The sequence below is a fragment of the Procambarus clarkii genome, chromosome 73 (genome assembly GCF_040958095.1).
Source record: "Procambarus clarkii isolate CNS0578487 chromosome 73, FALCON_Pclarkii_2.0, whole genome shotgun sequence".
Classification (NCBI taxonomy): Eukaryota; Metazoa; Arthropoda; class Malacostraca; order Decapoda; family Cambaridae; genus Procambarus; species Procambarus clarkii.
In genome coordinates, this window is record NC_091222.1 from 19,034,569 (window position 1) to 19,055,268 (window position 20,700).

A 20,700-nucleotide genomic window follows, 5' to 3' on the forward strand; every position below is an offset into this window, starting at 1 on the left:
ACATTTGCAAATTTGCCGATGATACGAAAATCGGTAGGGAAATTAATTCGGAGGAGGACTCGCTATCACTTCAAGTTGATCTAGATAGGGTTTTGAAATGGTCAAAGGATTGGCAAATGCAGTTTAATGCTGATAAATGTAAAGTTCTGAGGCTAGGTAATGATGATAGAGTTACAGGATACGAGCTAGATGGTGTTGAGATTGCGAAGTCGGATTGCGAAAGGGATCTGGGAGTTATGATTAGTAAGAATTTAAAACAAAAGGATCAATGCATGAACGTTCGTAATAAGGCGAATAGGACACTGGGATTTATTAATTGAAGCGTTAGTAACAAGTCACCTGGTGTGGTTCTTAAGCTATATCTTAAGAACATAAGAACATAAAAACAAAGGCAACTGCAGAAGGCCTATTGGCCCATACGAGGCAGCTCCTATTTATAACCACCCAATCCTACTCATATACATGTCCAACCCATGCTTGAAACAATCGAGGGACCCCACCTCCACAATAAGAACATAAGAACAAAGGCAACTGCAGAAGGCCTATTGGCCCATACGAGGCAGCTCCTATTTATAACCACCCAATCCCACTCATATACTTGTCCAACCCGCGCTTGAAACAATCGAGGGACCCCACCTCCAGCACGTTACGCGGTAATTGGTTCCACAAATCAACAACCTGTTACTGAACCAGTATTTACCCAAGTTTTTCCTAAATCTAAACTTATCCAATTTATACCCATTGTTTCGTGTTCTGTCTTGTGTTGATACTTTTAATACCCTATTAATATCCCCTTTGTCATGTCCATTCACCCACTTGTAAACCTCTATCATGTCACCCCTAACTCTTCGCCTTTCCAGTGAATGCAACTTAAGCTTTGTTAATCTTTCTTCATATAATTAAACAATTAGAAAAACTAAAACCAAACAATTCCCTAGGGCCGGATGAAGTGTTTACCAGAGTGCTTAAAGAATGCAAAGAGGAGCTTTCCGAGCCACTGTCTACCATATTTAATAAATCAATAAAGTCAGGCAGAGTGCCAGAGTCATGGAAGGTAGCTAATGTGGTACCAATTTTTAAGAAAGGAGATAGATCACTTGCGTCACACTATCGGCCAATTAGCCTAACGTCTATTGTGGGAAAGTTACTTGAATCAATAATTGCAAATACAATTCGTCTCCATCTTGAAAAACATAAATTAATAAATGAGTCGCAACATGGTTTTACAAATGGCTATGTTGCGACTCATGGACTTGACTCCATTTATACTAACTCTCTGTTCCCTTTGGTATAGCCATGCCCTAATCCAGCTTAATATACCACCCTCAATACCATGAGCCTCTATCTTTTTAATCAGTCTTTCATGTGGCACTGTATCAAAAGCTTTGCTAAAAGGTACACAACATCACAATCCTTACCACTATCAACTATGCTAGAATAAAAAGATAACAAATTTGTTAAACATGAACGGCCATTTATAAAACCATGTTGCGACTACTCAATTATTAATTTATGTTTTTCAAGATGAAGACGAATTTTATTTGCTTTTATAGATTCGAGTAACTTTCCCACAATAGACGTAGGCTAATTGGTCGATAGTTAGACGCAAGTGTTCTATCTCCTTTCTTAAAAACTGGTATCACATTAGCAGCTTTCCAAAACTCTGGCACTCTGCCTGACTCTATTGACTTGATTTATTAAATATGGTTGACAGTGGGTCACAAAGCTCCTCTTTGCATTCTTTAAGCACCCTGGCAAACACTTCATCCTTGATCATTTTGCCAATTCCTTTCTCCCACAAACACATACTTTTATTACCTCCTTCCTCCAAATCAATTCCCATACCTCTATCTACTAACAGTTTAAACCCAAACAAACACTTCTAACCACTTCTTCCAACGAGTTCGCATTTGATTTGCAATATCTTTCCAGCCGGCAATTGACACCAATTGCCCTCGACATCCATTCATTTCCCACTCCCTTTCTTGGAAGAATGCCACATATGATCGGGATTCCTCCCTTGCTCCTAACTAATTCAATGGCTGTCCTGAATCTAATTTACACAAAACTTAATTGACACAATTATGTTGTGTCCACTAACATCGTCCACCATTATGTTGTTTCCACTACGGTGAAAATATCAGTGTACTCCTTAATCATGACTCCACATCCTGGCTTTCCGTCCTTTGTTACCGAGCCATCACAACAAACATCGAAAGTTTTAATTTGGGTATTCTTCTACTTATCAATCATACATTACTTTCATCTATCCGGACTCGTATATACTTTCTTCCTTTTACAAGGGGAGCAATGGTTATAGGTTAGGAATTGTCTCCAAAGAATTCTCAAAGAATTACTCATTATTGCTGTCTAAGATAATTAGACGAGCCAAAACTAAATACTATGAAGATAAATTTACCCAAATAAAGAGCAACATTAAACAAACTTGGAGAACAATTTCTCAAATATTGGGATCAAAGAAGTCTTTAAATAACAAACCGACTCTCCTGTCTAATAACGATGGTCAGCTTTCAGCCTCTGATTCTGCTACTGAGTTCAATAGGTTCTTCTCTTCCATTGGTTCATCCCTTGCAAATGATATTCCATCTTCCAGTACAGACATTAATGACTATCTTTCAGGTAACTATCCACAGTCTCTGTACCTAAAGCCTATTAATTCCACTGACGTCAATTAGATAATCCTTTCCCTTAAAACCAAGTCTGGTGTCAGTCGGTCAGGTGAAGTCAGTCGGTCAGGTGAAGTCACAGTGAGAGGTTGTGTTAACCGGAGCTCCTGAGTGTTGTTATATTATCATAGCAATATGGAAGTTGTAGTGAAGGACCTGGTGACTCTAGTGGGAGCCCTGAGGACAGAGTTGGACTCTCTGCGGGAGGAGGTGCGTCAGCTTAAAAAACAACGAGAAGTAACGAAGGAGGAGACCAGCAGTAAAGGGACCTCGTCTTGGAGAGTTGCGAAAGACAGGGGCCTTAAGAAGACTTTGATAAAGCCGCCTTCAAACGCCATAGCAACTTCAAATTCATTTGACGTTTTGGAGGACGAGTGCTGTGGAGAGACTGTGGATCGCGCAAAAGGGAAAGCAACGAAGAGAAAGGAAGCGCAGGCCCCTCAGAAAGTAAAGGAAGTACCTAAGCAAACATTAGTTGTGGGAGATTCCCAGATAAGGTATTTGGATAGAACGTTTTGTGCTAGAGATAGGGGGAACAGGTTAAGGGTTTGCTATCCCGGAGCTGGCATTGGTGATATTATAAACAACATGAATGATATTATGGCTGGTAATGGGAACAATCCCATTATTTGCATTAGCGTGGGAGGAAATGATGTTGGTCGAGTCAGGAGTGAGGAACTGATTCAGAGGTATAAAACAGCCATAGAGTTAGTTAGGAGCAAGGGAGGAATCCCGATCATATGTGGCATTCTTCCAAGAAAGGGAGTGGGAAATGAATGGATATCGAGGGCACTTGGTGTCAATTGCCGGCTGGAAAGATATTGCAAATCAAATGCAATATCTTTCATAGACAACTGGGAACACTTCTATGGAAGAAATGAAATGTATGCTCGTGATGGGGTGCATCTATCGAGAGCTGGGGTTGTTGCTGTTGCGAACTCGCTAGAAGAAGTGGTTAGAGGTGTTTGTTTGGGTTTAAACTGTTAGTAGATAGAGGTATGGGAATTGATTTGGAGGAAGGAGGTAATAAAAGTATGTGTTTGTGGGAGAAAGGAATTGGCAAAACGATCAGGGAAAGAGAAGGTCCGCAAAATAACAATTCACTTAGGGTATATTACACTAACAGTAGAAGTCTAAGAAATAAAATTAACGAATTAAATGCTCTTGTCTGCACAGAAAAAATAGATATTATTGCACTTACCGAAACGTGGATGAATGTAGAAAATAGAGAACTATTAGCTGAATATCAAATATATGGATTTAAACTATTTCACACAGATAGATATATTAGACGAGGAGGTGGAGTAGCCATATATGTTAGGGACAATTTGAAATGTAGTCTCAAAGAGGGAATCAAAACAGAGCCACACACAGAAACTATTTGGATTGAATTAAACGAAAAAGCTAATAATATTATAATAGGAGTAATATATAGGCCACCAAATTTAGACAGAATGGAAGCAAAGCATCTATGGGATGAAATATCTAGACCATCTAGATGTAACAGTATTTATGTCATGGGTGACTTTAATTTTAGCGGAATAAACTGGTTGAACAAAACAGGGAATAGTGAAGCAGAAGATTTTCTAGAATTAATTGACGATTGCTTTCTTACGCAACACATTAAGGAACCAACACGGGAAAATAATATTTTAGATTTAGTGTTAACTAACAGGGAAACGCAAATTAATGACATCGAAATAGGGAGTGAGCTAGGGAGCAGTGATCACAAAGAAATCAGATTTAGCATAGAATGGAATAGACCAGTAGGAGAAAATTCTGTTAAAGTGCCAGATTTTCGAAAAGCTGATTTTAATAGCCTAAGAAATTTTTTGGGTCAAATTGATTGGAAAGGCTTGGGTATGGGGTGTGGGCCGGTCTTGGAGCGAGACATGAACCCAGCGATAGGTGACTTAAATGGGGATTTCGATGTGGATTCAATATATAACTTATTTAAGAATATTCTAAACAAAGCACAGGAACGTAGTATACCATACAAATTGAATAGATCGTATACTAATGACCCAAAGTGGATAACAAAGAATTTGAAGAACCTTATAGGTAAAAAGAGAGCTTGGTACAAAAGGATTAAAAAAGGGGAGGTCACTTTAGAACAGGAATTCGTACAACTGGTTAGAAATGTTAAAAAAGAGATAAGGAAAGCAAAAAGAAACTATGAAGTTCGCATAGCAGGGCAAGCAAAGACAAATCCTAAAGGTTTTTTTCAGTTATATCGTACTAAGACTAGGGAAAGGATAGGTCCATTAAAAACTGAGACAGGTCAAATAACAGATAGTGATGAAGAGATGAGTAGTATTTTTAATAAATATTTTGTATCTGTATTTACTAAAGAGGAACTTAACAATATGCCTTCAGCCGAACAAGTCTATGTGGGTGGGGACGAGGACAGGTTGACGAGTTTAGCAGTTACCAGGGAGGATGTTCTTAAACAAATAGTAAAACTCAAACCAAACAAATCCCCAGGGCCGGATGAAGTGTTTGCTAGGGTGCTTAAAGAATGCAAAGAGGAGCTTTGTGACCCACTGTCAACCATATTTAATAAATCAATAGAGTCAGGCAGAGTGCCAGAGTTTTGGAAAGTTGCTAATGTGATACCAGTTTTTAAGAAAGGAGATAGATCACTTGCGTCTAACTATCGACCAATTAGCCTAACGTCTATTGTGGGAAAGTTACTCGAATCTATAATAGCAAATAAAATTCGTCTTCATCTTGAAAAACATAAATTAATAATTGAGTCGCAACATGGTTTTATAAATGGCCGTTCATGTTTAACAAATTTGTTATCTTTTTATTCTAGCATTGTTGAGGCAGTTGATAGTGGTAAGGATTGCGATGTTGTATACCTTGACTTTAGCAAAGCTTTTGATACAGTGCCACATGAAAGACTGATTAAAAAAATAGAGTCTCATGGTATTGGGGGTGCTATATTAAGCTGGATTAGGGCATGGCTATACCAAAGGAAACAGAGAGTTAGTATAAATGGAATCAAGTCAGAGTGGGAAAATGTTGTAAGTGGAGTGCCTCAAGGCTCTGTCCTGGGACCTCTGTTGTTTATAATATATATAAATGATTTAGATTCAGGTTTGAGTAGCAACATTTGCAAATTTGCCGATGATACGAAAATCGGTAGGGAAATTAATTCGGAGGAGGACTCACTATCACTTCAAGTTGATCTAGATAGGGTTTTGAAATGGTCAAAGGATTGGCAGATGCAGTTTAATGCTGATAAATGTAAAGTTCTGAGGTTAGGTAATGATGATAGAGTTACAAGATACGAGCTAGATGGTGTTGTGATTGCGAAGTCGGATTGCGAAAGGGATCTGGGAGTTATGATTAGTAAGAATTTAAAACAAAAGGATCAATGCATAAATGTTCGTAATAAGGCAAATCGGACACTTGGATTTATTAATCGCAGCGTTAGTAACAAGACACCTGGTGTGGTTCTCAAGCTATATCTTGCTCTAGTTAGGCCCCATTTAGATTATGCAGTTCAGTTTTGGTCGCCATATTATAGAATGGATATAAATTCACTTGAACGTGTCCAGCGTAGGATGACTAAGTTAATTCCCCAAATTAGAAATCTTTCATATGAAGAAAGATTAACAAAGCTTAAGTTGCATTCACTGGAAAGGCGAAGAGTTAGGGGTGACATGATAGAGGTTTACAAGTGGATGAATGGACATAACCGGGGGGATATTAATAGGGTATTAAAAGTATCAACACAGGACAGAACACGAAACAATGGATATAAATTGGATAAGTTTAGATTTAGGAAAGACTTGGGTAAATACTGGTTCAGTAACAGGGTTGTTGATTTGTGGAACCAATTGCCGCGTAACATTGTGGAGGTGGGGTCCCTCGATTGTTTCAAGCACGGGTTGGACAAGTATATGAGTGGGATTGGGTGGTTATAGAATAGGAGCTGCCTCGTATGGGCCAATAGGCCTTCTGCAGTTACCTTTGTTCTTATGTTCTTATGTTCTTATGTGCCCTTGAGGAGATACCAACTTTAATTTACAAAAAAGCCTCCAGATCTTTAGCCCCTGCTATTGCTTTGCTCTTCAACAAGTCACTTGAACTCCAAACCTTCCCAGATATTCTAAAACAAGCGAGAGTAACGCCTGTCCACAAATGTGGTAATCTCACAGATGTTAACAACTACAAACCTATATCTATCCTGCCAAACTTGTCAAAAAATTTTGAAAAACTAATCTATAAGCAGCTTTACTCATATCTAGCCAAACTCAATATACTTAGCCCTTGCCAATATGACTTCAGACCCAAAAAAAGCACTAACGATGCACTTATTAGTATGCTTAACTCGATTCATACAGCTCTTGATAAAAATGAGTTCTCTGTTGGGTTGTTTGTGGACCTGCGTAAAGCTTTTGACACTGTCAACCACCAAAACCTTCTTCTTAAATTACATCATTATGGAGTCAGAGGACACTCCCTACAATACCTCAAATCCTACCTTACTGACAGGCTCCAATATGTTTCTGTGAATAATACAATTTCTCCCACCCTACCCATCAACATTGGTGTTCCCCAGGGCAGCATACTTGGCCCTCTCCTCTTTCTCATCTACATTAATGACCTTCCAAATGCCTCCCAACACCTCAAACCAATTCTATTTGCTGACGACACAACCTTCATTTACTCCAGTCCTGATCCCCTTGCTCTAAATGCCACAGTAAATACTGAGCTAAATAAAGTCCATCTGTGGCTAACTGCCAACAAACTCACCCTTAACATTGACAAAACCTTTTATATTCTGTTTGGCAATAAATCCTCTAATCAAATAAATCTCAAAATAAACAATACCCAAATTTGTAACAAATTAGATGGCAAATTCCTTGGCATTCTCATTGACCACAAGCTTAATTTCCAGGGACACATTCTAAACATATCAAAAAAAGTTTCAAAAACTGTGGGCATTCTTTCTAAGATCAGATATTATGTACCACGCCCTGCCCTGGTGACTCTCTATTACTCCCTTATCTATCCATATCTCAACTATGGTATTTGTGCTTGGGGCTCTACTACCCAAAATCACTTACGTCCTCTAATTACTCAACACAAAGCTGCTATTAGGACAATATCCAATTCTGGCCCCAGACATCACTCGGTACCCCTACTTAAATCTCTGAATATGTTAAACATTAAGTCACTGCACATTCTCTCATGTGTATTATACATATATAAAACGCTAAACTATAATGCCAATCCTGATCTCAAAAGCTTCATAGAAGGTTGTATCAGAACCCATGAGCATCACACCAGAAATAAATACAGTTTTGATATTCCTAGAGTACGACTTAATCAAACTAGAAATGCTCTACAAATCAAGGGGCCCAGAATGTGGAATGACCTTCCCAACCATGTTAAAGACTGTACCTCTCTCAACCAGTTTAAGTTAAAAGTGAAGCTATACCTAATAAATTCCCTGTAACCTACCTTACCCTTCTATTGTCAAACAATGTCTGTTTTTTTCTTTAAAGAGCGCTGTTTGTCGACATAATTGTATTTGTGCTGCTTTTTCATCTATGTTTTCATTTCTTGTTTTCATTCTACTCATTATGCTCAATTAGTATTAAGCTTGTCATTTAAGTTTATCATGCCCGAAACGCTTTGCGTAATAGTGGCTTTAGGCATTGTATGTACTAGCTATACCTATAAGTTAAACAATCCTTGTAAATATTTATTGTATGTATGTACCTTACCTAAATAAAATTGTATTGTATTGTATTGTATTGTATTGTATTGTAATGTTCATATCACACGCTAATGAAATACATACTTAAGAATATTAGAACAAAGGAAACTGCAGAAGGTCTATTGGCCCATACGAGGCAGCTGCTATTTATATCCACCAAATCCTACACAGATACATGTCCAACCCACGTTTGAAACAATCCAGGGACCCCACTTCCACCACGTTAAGCGGTAATTGGTTCCACAAATCAACAACCCTGTTACCGAACCAGTATTTACCCCAAGTCTTTCCTAAATCTAAACTTATCCAATTTATACCCATTGTTTCGTAATCTGTCTTGTGTTGATACTTTTAATACCTTATTAATATCCTTTGTTATATCTATTCATCCACTTGTAAACCTCTATCATGTCACGTCTAGCTTCGCCTTTACAGTGAATGCAATATCAGCTTCCTTAATCTTTCTTCATATAAAAAAATTCTAATCTGGGGAATTAACTTTGTCACCTTACGCTGGACACGTTCAAGTGAATTTATATCCATTCTATAGCACGGCATAATCTAAATGGGGCCTAACCAGAGCAAGATATAAGAACATGGGAAATAAGGTAAATGCAGAAGGCCTATTGGCCCATACGAGGCAGCTCCCATTTATAACCACCCAATCCCACTCATATACATGTCCTACCCACGCTTGAAACAATCGAGGGACCCTACTTCCACCACGTTATGCGGTAATTGGTTCCACAAATCAACAACCCTGTTACCGAACTAGTTATTACCCAAGTATTTCCTAAATCTAAACTTATCCGATTTATATCCATTGTTTCGTGTTGTCTTGTATTGATACTTTTAATATCCTATTAATATCCCCTATGTTATGTTCGTTCATCCACTTCAATTAGTAAATCCCTGTGTCCTATTTGCCTTATTACGAACATTCATGCATTAATCCAATCATGCATTCATGCCAGTGTGATTTGGTATCCAATTTAGGGAGATTGACAGCCCTAAATTGTGTGCTTCTTGTCATATATGTTGGATTTCTATAATGAGTTGTATATTATTTCTGTACTGGCTGGATAACAATGCACAATAATTGATAACAATTGATAATAATGGATAACATTAAGGAACCAACGCGTGAAAAAATTATTTTAAACTTAGTGTTACGCAAAGTAATAACATCGAAATAGGAAATGAGCTAGGGAACAGTGATCACAATGAAATCAGATTTAACATAGAATGGAATAGAATTTTAGAAGAAAATTCTGTACCAGATTTTTTAAAAACTGATTTTAATGGCCTAATCTTTTTGAAATAGATTGGAAAGTCCTAGGCGTTGAGGGGGGGGGGGGAGGGGAACCGGAATTGGAGTGATACATGAACCCAGCAATGGGTGGTGTGAAAAGGGATTTTGATGTGGATTAAACATATAACTTATTATAAAATATTTTAAGCAAATGGCAGGAACGTAGAAATATAAATTAAATAGATCGAATGATAATGACCGGAAATGTATAACAAAGGATCTGAAGAACCTTACAAGCAAAAAGGGAGCTTCGTACAAAAGGTTTAGGAATAGGGGAAGTCAGTTTAGAACAGGAATTCGTTTAACTCGTAGGCAATGTTAAAAAAAGAGGTAAAGAGTGCAAAAAGAAACTATGAAGTTTTCATGGCAGGGCAAGCAAAGACAAATCCTAAAGTTTTTTTTTCAGCTATATCGAACAAGTATTATGGAAAAATAGGTCCAGTAAAAACTGAGACAGGTCAGATAACTGATAATGGCAAAGAGATGAGTAGAATTTTGAATCAATATTTTATTTCTGTGCATACTAAAGAGGACATTATGCCTTCAGCTGAATAGGTCTATGTGGGTAGAGAAAAGGACAGGTTGACTAGTATAGCTTTTACCAGAATGAATGTTATTAAATAAATAGTGAAACTCCTTTTTTGGGGAAAGGCTTCAGGAGTCAACCTCGAGGAAAAATCCGGAGTTGGAGCCCCTAAGGCAGTTCGTTGTTGACGTCGACCTCGTTCTGGCAGCTCCTGCGACGTTGCTGGAACCATGTGTATTGGCATTTGCCTTTTTTTTGGATAATTTCAGGAACGTGGAGAGGGAGGACCTGCTGCATGGGTAACAGCTTCTCCTCCATACCTACCCACCCTGGCTATTGACTCCATAGTCAATAGACTGAAAAATGCCTAATACTAGTGAAACTCAAGCCAAAAAAATCCCCAGGGCCTGACGAAGTGCTTGAGGAATGCAAAGAGGAGTATTGCGAACCATTATCTACCATATTTAATAGATCATTAGAGTCAGGCAGAGTGCCAGAGCCGTAGAAGGTTGCTAATGTATTACCAATTTTTAAGGGAGGAGATAGATCACTTGTGTCAAAGTGTCAATAATCAATAGACTATAATATATAGTCTAACTATATAGAATAACTATAGACTATAGACAATAAACAAACTATAAACGATAGTGTGATCCTATCGGCTAATTAGCTTAATGTCTTTTGGAAAAGTTAATTTAATTGCAAATACCATTCATCTTCATATTGAAAAATATAAATTATTAAATGATCCACAACATGGTTTTGCAAATTGCAGTTAATGTTTTTAATGATAGCAAACAAATTGCTATCATTTTATTCCAGCATAGTTGACCAGTTGATTATAGTAAAGTTTGAGATGTTGAGTAACTTGACTTTAGCAAAGCTTTTGATACAGTGCCACATGAAATACTGATTAAAAAGATAGAGGTTCACGGTATTGGGGGTTCTATTAAGTTGGATCACAGCATGGCTATACCAAAGGAAATAAAGTAATTATAATTGGAGTCATTTTTGTCAGAGTGGGAAATTGTTGTAAGTGGAGTACCTCAAGACTTTGGTCTGGGACCTCTATTATTCATAATATATATAAATGATTTAGATTTAGGTTTGAGCAGCAATATTTGCATATTTGCTGATGAATAAAAAAATCTGGATTTTTTATTCATCGGCAAAATAAACACGGAAGAAGATTCACTATCACTTCATGACGATCTACACAGCGTTTGAAGTGGTCAAAAGACTGGTAGATGCAGTTTACTGCAGACAAATGTACTTTTTTAAAGTTAGTTTAGTTAAGTTTTAATGTTAGGTAGTGATGATAGAGTTACAAGATACGAGTAAAATTGTAATAAACTGCAACCAATATATAACGACTGAAATAAACAGTAATAAACTGCGACCAGTATATAACGGCTATAGTTAAGACAAGATATTATGGAGAATTCATTTAGTTTATTTTATTTATTTTATTTATTTATTTATGCATATACAAGAATGTACATAAGGAATGTGAGGATACAATTATGGTAATTACAGTCTTGTAAAGCCACTAGCACGCGCAGCGTTTCGGGCAGGTCCTTAATCTAAGAAAATTTTAAGGAGGTAAATACTTGCAAAATTTATAGACAAAAAAATGATAACAGATTACATGGAATGAAAAAAAAAAAAAAAGATGAGAGAAAATTATAGGTACAGTATATTAAAGCACATAGGTAGCTATGATTGATTGCAATGACAGCTTAAAATGGTAGTTGACAACAAATTGGTAGGCACAATACAGCAGAAACAATATAAGATTGATTGCAATGACAGCTTGAATGGTAGTTGACAAAAATTGGTAGTCACAATACAGCATATGGCTAGTTAGTTATAAAAGTTTATCCGTTCCAGGTGGCTTGCCATGCGTTCTAACCACTTGACATAATATACTAAATAAAGCCATTTATAATAAATATAGTCTATATTTGAGTATATAGCATAATAGTATATAACAGACACAGAACACTTGATGTCCATAATTAACGGAGTCTCTTAGCCTGGAATACCCTTATGTCCCCCTGAACCTCACCAACAAATCCAACATGCTGAAGATCCAACGAGTACAAAACAAGGCACTTCGCTTTGCGGAGGGCCCGACTCTGATGGACAGGGTAAGAACTGACCAAATCCATGAGACGCTCAACATGAAGCCAATGAACATCAGGCTCAGCTACCTGGCCAGAAGACAGCTGTACCGAATGAAGAACATGTATGTCCCAGACCCCGAAGATCCCTACGTAGCAGAAAACACCACCAGCGGCTACGAGATCCACGAACCACCACACAGAACCAGAAGAATCACTCTCCTACAAAAAGTGATCAGACACATCCATGATGAGGCCTTCCCAAGACCTCAAATACTAAGCGGCCTGCCAGACGACCCAGATGAGTGGCCCATCCCGGACCCGATCTACACCAAATGAAGAATAAAGAAAAAAATAAATAAATAAAAATAAATAAATAAATAAAAAAAAATAAAAACAATATAAATAAATAAAACTCCTACAAAAAAAATACAAAACCAAAAAACCGTTTGTCGTGGCATCAGAAGTATAACTACCCTGATGTTGCTAAGATTAACCTCCGTCAGCCAGCTCCATCGGCTCTAGTGCTTTAGGACACCAACAAGATCACAAACACTAGCCCCCCAGCCAATGTACTGACAACCCTACATAACACATACGCAAACAAACATACACAAATGTCAACCCATGGTGGACAGGCCACCGAACTTTCAAACCTCCTCTCTCTCTACACCCGCATCCTCTTCCTGAATTTCAACTCCCCATCCCTCTACCTTCCCCATCCTTTCCAATCCCTATGGACATCAAAGCTAAAGGAGTCTCTTCTCTCACGCTCCAGGGGATGCGTCGCTAAGAAATGGTTTTGACTGTCTTTTATCAACAATGTGAAGGAGACCTTGGGTTTATTTGTGATTTAATTATATTCAGTCCTGGAGAATCATTTTTTATCCATTTTGGTCTCCTGACCATTTTTAAATATATAAATTTTACAGGGATAGAGAAATTAGGTGACGTAAGAACATTTCAATAGTAAAGACCTCATTTCAGTACTTCGGGAGCCGGTCGGTCGAGCGGACAGCACGCTGGGCTTGTGATCCTGTGGTCCTGGGTTCGATTCCAGGCACCGGCGATAAACAATGGGCAGAGTTTCTTTCACCCTATGCCCCTGTTACCTAGCAGTAAAATAGGTACCTGGGTGTTAGTCAGCTATCACGGGCTGCTTCCTGGGGGTGAAGGCCTGGTCGAGGACCAGGCCGCGGGGACACTAAAGCCCCGAAATCATCTCAAGATAATTGTAACCATTTACAATATCCATTTTGTATGGCTAACTATTGCAAATCAATGTTAGTAATTGGTGTCAGAATTTCCGATAATTGATTTAGGAATTGGTTCATAATGATAAAAAATGTTTGGCTTTTTTTTATTACGAAAGAATATAAAGTAATACATGACCTCAGAAAATTTCACTTCACCAACTGAGTCCTCTGAGTTAAATTACCTAATTTCCTATATTCATTGAAGACTCCATTATGGCAGAGAACCTAATTATTTTGCCTGCCTTCATGAGGCAAAAGGGATTCAATTTATTACATCTCTCAAATTAATAAGATGAAAAACAACAAAATTAGACAGCAGATAAAATGTCAGTTGTAAGTGGACACGTAATTAATGCTGGAAGTTAGTAGTGAGCAGCAAGACTGGCACACTGGGTCTCCTCGAGTGTTACAACAACTCCTCGAGTGTTGCAACAGTAATCATGCCACGCTGGGTCCCCACGATACAAGAGGGAAGGAGGCAGCAGTAACAATGCCACGCTGGTTCCCCCACGAGTTTATACAAGGGGGAAAGAGGCCTCAGTAGCAATGCCACACTGGTTACTACGGTTCCTCATCATCTTGATGTAGCCTTCATCACCCAGAATTGTGCCCCAAGAGTTCTTCACCAGCCAGTAGTCAGTTCCGTCCTCCGTAGTGCCATAACCCACAACCAGAACACCGTGGCCAAGATTCGTTGAACTACATTCTGGCTCGTCATAAACACCTGTAATATATATATTCATCCTTCAATAATACAATATTTAACAAATTATTTGTTCAGAAACTCATAATTCCTACAAAATAAATAAGATTCCGAATTTAAAGGCATTATATTAAATGGAAGAATAAATACTGTTACAACGTGGGAATTGTCGATATGGTGAGTGAGACGCGCCACCCCATTGAAATGATTGTGTGTATACGACATGACACTTTCTGGTAGAAAACATGATGAATACTTAACGCACTATGAGAAAGAAAGTATGATTCAAAGACTTTAGAAAACACAGCAGATCTAAGAAAGACCTGAGAATCGTTGAACAATAAAGGTCTCATACAATAAAAACAATTTATATACACACATGATGCACATTTCACGTTTATATGAGCATGCAGAAATATACTGATCACCTTCAGTAAAATGTGATCTATGTATACATTTACAATAAAAAAAACTTACCATGATGGTAAAACTGGATTGACCCGTGTGAGGCATCAATGGCAACAGATACTGGTCCAACTGTGGCAACAGCTTTCTTCAGTGCATCTTCACTTCCCTCGCGAATATGAACAAAGCCAGTCACTTTAGCACCAGATTCTTGTTGTTTATATTGACACTTCCCTTCCTAATAGAGTAAGGTTACAATATTATTATGTACAAAAATATGAAAAACACATATGTACATTATATATAAATGTGTAATATTTGCTTATATTATAGGCAAATGCTTATTATTCTATCTGTTAAAAAGTTTAAAACCAGTTTTAAATATGTAAAATATAATTATCATTAAATGTGTATTTACCTTGATATATGGATAAAAATCTTCAGTGTCAATCACAAAAAAGCAAATATTACGAACTCTGTTGACCAAACCACACACAGACTGCAATATTTGCAGACTCCTCATCAGCAAATATTACAAACTACTCACTGTTTAAAAGTTCAAGACCACATCCCAGGTAAAATATAATTATCATGAAACGTGTATTTACCTTCTTCTTGTCAGGATAAGAATCTTCAGTGTCAATCCCACCATTGTCCTCAATGTACTTGAAGGCAGCGGTCATCAGTCCACCGTCACAGCCACCATTGCCGTACTTGGTGGAACAGTCAATCAAGTTCTGCTCAGAAAGGCTCACCAGCTTACCCGTCTGGCGGAAGTGTTGACCTTCCAGTGACCCGGTCTGTGGACCACACAAACATTACTTTGTAAAACATCATCAAAACTTGTAAGTTCTTTATATGATCATTATTAATATATGAGAAAATGTTAATATTTGCTCATATATCAATATTTTTATATAATAATAATAAAACCATTACAAATGAACTTCCAAGATGTCATTAATGTTCTATATTAATAACTATAAATAGGAATCATTAGATTAAGAATTACATTACAAACAAAATAAGTTAGATGATAATACTCACAGCTGAGAAGGCCCAGCATGATCCACATTTTCCTTGGTCTTTTACTGGGGTGACTGCTCCCTTCTTTCTCCAGTCAACAGTCTTGGGAAGGATAACATCATCTTCCGGCTCAATGTATGTGGAACCATTGTACATGCTGTTTAATCTGTATCTTTCGGTGTGGTTCGTATGGAAACCTGCCATTGTTGACAAAAACTCCGTCTGAAGCTGCAAGAAATATTACATCACGTAAGTCACTGGGCAATAAGGGTTATTTAACAAATGAGTTTTGTTCTGAGTGGAATCAAGATGCAGACAATACACAATGAGAAACCATTAACGTGATGCATCAACCAAAAAAATCAGTAGGAACCATGAGGAGAGGTTCGAATCCTCTGAAAACCAGATGATTCAGTTTAATCCCAGGTTGCAATGATTTTGACCATGTTCCGGTGCCTAGAGCGTGCTTGTGAGGATCCATCGCATAGGATACAATCCCCTTCATTGAGGATTCTATCTTCAATCCTACTGATTTTTTCATGCAAATGTTTACTCGTTAGAGGTTCATCCTACTTACCATGTCACCAAACTTGTTCATCCTGAGCCTGTATGACTTGTGTCCTGTTGCATACAGCTTATTGTGTGCAGCAATCTTGAGTCTATTTTCCATATATACTCGTTCATGCGGAACGAGTCTTCAACATCAGTGGCGTATTTCTTGTCATGTTCAATCTAAAAAAATATTTTTTGATTATTACACTATTTCTTCTCCCAATCTCGGGAGGCAAGATAAATGATTTTAAGAATATATGAAGTTAAATATATGAAGATGTAATACAGTTGTTACAAGCACAATAATTTTTCAGATAAATACATCAGCAACGGCTTTTAATGACATAAACAATGACAAGAAGTTGGCAAGGAACGCTTTAGTTCACCACTAGTAGCATCCATCACACCTGACTTTACTGACTGCACTCAATAAATCTCTTCACCGACCTCGACACTGAAGTGACCAGTGATACCAGCGAATCAAATATAACTTCTTTTTTTGCAAGAATAGTCTTTACATGAAACCTGGTACGCTATCATATTGCTCGCTCATTAATTTTTAACCTAATGTAAAATGATGGCAACTGTTACACTATTATCCCCTAAAACATGTTAAAGCTTTCTTCTTAAAGAACTCTTAAAAATAATTAATGTTGGTAACGTTCTTACCTTAAATGTCTCCCACTCTTCCTGCACAACAGAAGAGTAAGGTACTGCAGATATTGCGGCAAGAGCGGCCACCAACACTGATGCTGCCAAGTACTTCATCTAGTGGGAAAGAAAAAATAAGTATCATAATAGTAACAATTTCAATAATAATTAACATCACTTTAGTCTCATAACAGACTGATGCGACTGTAACACGTTGGAAATGACAGATAAATTTTCAAAGACTTTCACAAGTGAATAGTAATTTTCACAAGTGAATAGTAATCTAGAACCAAAAATATTAATAATTTTTTTCAACAGAAGCACGTTTTCTAATTTTCGATTTTGTTTTGAATGCAATTTGATGTTAAACAATTGTAATTATTATTATAATTGCTATGATATAGACCATAAATCAGTATAATAATTTAAATGTGAGAACATAAATCCCATTAATGATATATCTGGGAACATGTTAATACTCAATCCTCCACTTACCTTGCCTGGAATTCTGGCCGACGTTGATTGAATGACTAACACTGCTGCTCGATAATGACAAACATATACACTTAGTGAGGACGCGCAGGCGGGGCAGAGGTGAGATGGATGAGGGTCAGAGGTGAGCAACTGAAAAGTGGTGTTTCTCGCTCTATGAAACCATCCCAGAATTTATTGCTCTCGTGGCGTTAGTTTTGCCGCTGTACTTTGAATACGTTCTAATTTATCAATATATTTTTTCTCAATATGGAATGTAATATTCTTGTACAGGATGGTACAATATGTAGTGGGTATACTCTTTAGTTGTACGCTGTTAAATGGTTTACTAGTGACTGTAGTAGAGAATGGTTCACTAATTGGTACACTAGTGAATGTACAAGAGAATGGTTCACTAATGAATGGTACACTAGTGAATGGTACCCAAGTGAATGGTACCCAATTGTATGGTATACTGTAGAATAGTACAATAGTGAAAGGTACCCAAGTGAATGGTACCCAATTGAATGGTACACTGTAGAAGAGTACACTAGTGAATGTGCAGGGAATGATTTTCTCAGTTCCAACCAAGAAACAAAAAATAATAGCGGTACCCAGTAAAGGCAAAATATTGGTGGTACCCAGTGAAGGAAAAATAAAAGTGACACCCAGATAAAGAAAAATAATATATTAACACTAATATAAGTATATAATAGCGGTTCCCACTAATAAAAGTGTAACGTCTATTGTGGGAAAGTTACATAAATCGATAATTGCAAATACAACTCGTCTTCATCTATAAAAACATAAATTAATAAATGATTAGCAACATGGTTTTACTAATTACCGTTCATGTTTAAAAAATTTGCTATCATTTTATTCCAGCACAGTCGAGGCAGTTGATAGTGGTAAGTGGTTGATAGTAGTGATGTTGTGTACCTTAACTTTAGCAAAGTTTTTGATACAGTGCCACATGAAAGACTGATTAAAAAGATAGAGACTCATGGTGTTGGGGTGCTATATTAAGTTGGAATAGGGTAAAGCTATACCAAAGGAAACAGAGAGTTAAGTTTCCACTCACCAGAAAGGGAAAATGTTATAAGTGGAGTGCCTCAAGGATCTGTCCTGGGACCTCTGTTGTATATAATATATATATAAATGATTTAGATTCAGATTTGAGTAGCAACATTTGCAAATTTGCCGATAATACGAAAATCGGTAGGGAAATTAATTCGGAGGAGGACTCACTATAAATTCAAGTTGATCTAGATAGGGTTTTGAAATGGTCAAAGGATTGGCAAATGCAGTTTAATGCTGATAAATGTAAAGTTCTGAGGCTAGGTAATGATGATAGAGTTACAAGATACGAGCTAGATGGTGTTGAGATTGCGAAGTCGGATTGCGAAAGGGATCTGGGAGTTATGATTAGTAAGAATTTAAAACAAAAGGATCAATGCATGAATGTTCGTAATAAGGCAAATCGGACACTTGGATTTATTAATCGAAGCGTTAGTAACAAGACACCTGGTGTGGTTCTCAAGCTATATCTTAGGCCCCATTTAGATTATGCAGTTCAGTTTTGGTCGCCATATTACAGAATGGATATAAATTCACTTGAACGTGTCCAGCGTAGAATGACTAAGTTAATTCCCCAAATTAGAAATCTTTCATATGAAGAAAGATTAACAAAGCTTAAGTTGCATTCACTGGAAAGGCGAAGATTTAGGTGTGACATGATAGAGGTTTACAAGTGGGTGAATGGACGTAACAAAGGGGATATTAATAGGGTATTAAAAGTATCAACACAAGACAGAACACGAAACAATGGGTATAAATTGGATAAGTTTAGATTTAGGAAAGACTTGGGTAAATACTGGTTCAGTAACAGGGTTGCTGATTTGTGGAACCAATTACCGCGTAATGTGCTGGAGGTGGGGTCCCTCGATTGTTTCAAGCGCGGGTTGGACAAGTATATGAGTGGGATTGGGTTGTTATAAATAAGAGCTGCCTCGTATGGGCCAATAGGCCTTCTGCAGTTGCCTTTGTTCTTATGTTTGCATTTGATTTGCAATATCTTTCCAGCCGGCAATTGACACCAATTGCCCTCGACATCCATTCATTTCCCACTCCCTTTCTTGGAAGAATGCCACATATGATCGGGATTCCTCCCTTGCTCCTAACTAATTCAATGGCTGTCCTGAATCTAATTTACACACAACTTAATTGACACAATTATGTTGTGTCCACTAACATCGTCCACCATTATGTTGTTTCCACTACGGTGAAAATGTCAGTGTACTCCTTAATCATGACTCCACATCCTGGCTTTCCGTCCTTTGTTACCGAGCCATCACAACAAACATCGAAAGTTTTAATTTAGGTATTTTTCTACTTATAAATCATACATTACTTTCATCTATCCAGACTCGTATATACTTTCTTCCTTTTACAAGGGGAGCAATGTTCATATCACACGCTAATGAAATACATACTTAAGAATATTAGAACAAAGGAAACTGCAGAAGGTCTATTGGCCCATACGAGGCAGCTGCTATTTATATCCACCCAATCCTACTCAGATACATATCCAACCCACGTTTGAAACAATCCAGGGACCCCACTTCCACCACGTTGAGCGGTAATTGGTTCCACAAATCAACAAGCCTGTTACCGAACCAATATTTACCCCAAGTCTTTCCTAAATCTAAACTTATCCAATTTATACCCATTGTTTCGTGATCTGTCTTGTGTTGATACTTTTAATACCTTATTAATATCCTTTGTTATATCTATTCATCCACTTGTAAACCTCTATCGTGTCACGTCTAACTTCGCCTTTACAGTGAATGCAATATCAGCTTCCTTAATCTTTCTTCATATAAAAAATTTCTAATCTGGGGAATTAACTTTGTCATCTTACGCTGGACACGTTCAAGTGAATTTATATCCATTCTATAGCACGGCATAATCTAAATGGGGCCTAATTAGAGCAAGATATAAGAACATAGGAAAGAAGGTAAATGCAGAAGGCCTATTGGCCCTACGAGGCAGCTTCCATTTATAACCACCCAATCCCACTCATATACATGTCCTACCCACGCTTGAAACAATCGAGGGACCCTACTTCCACCACGTTACGCGGTAATTAGTTCCACAAATCAACAACCCTGTTACCGAACTAGTATTTACCCAAGTCTTTCCTAAATCTAAACTTATCCGATTTATATCCATTGTTTCGTGTTCTGTCTTGT

General features: G+C 37.5%; 1 pseudogene; it reads right to left on the minus strand.

Moving 5' to 3' along the window:
* Window positions 1-14,156: 14,156 nt before the first annotated feature.
* Window positions 14,157-17,095, minus strand: LOC123774094 (procathepsin L-like; annotated as a pseudogene).
* Window positions 17,096-20,700: the final 3,605 nt, after the last annotated feature.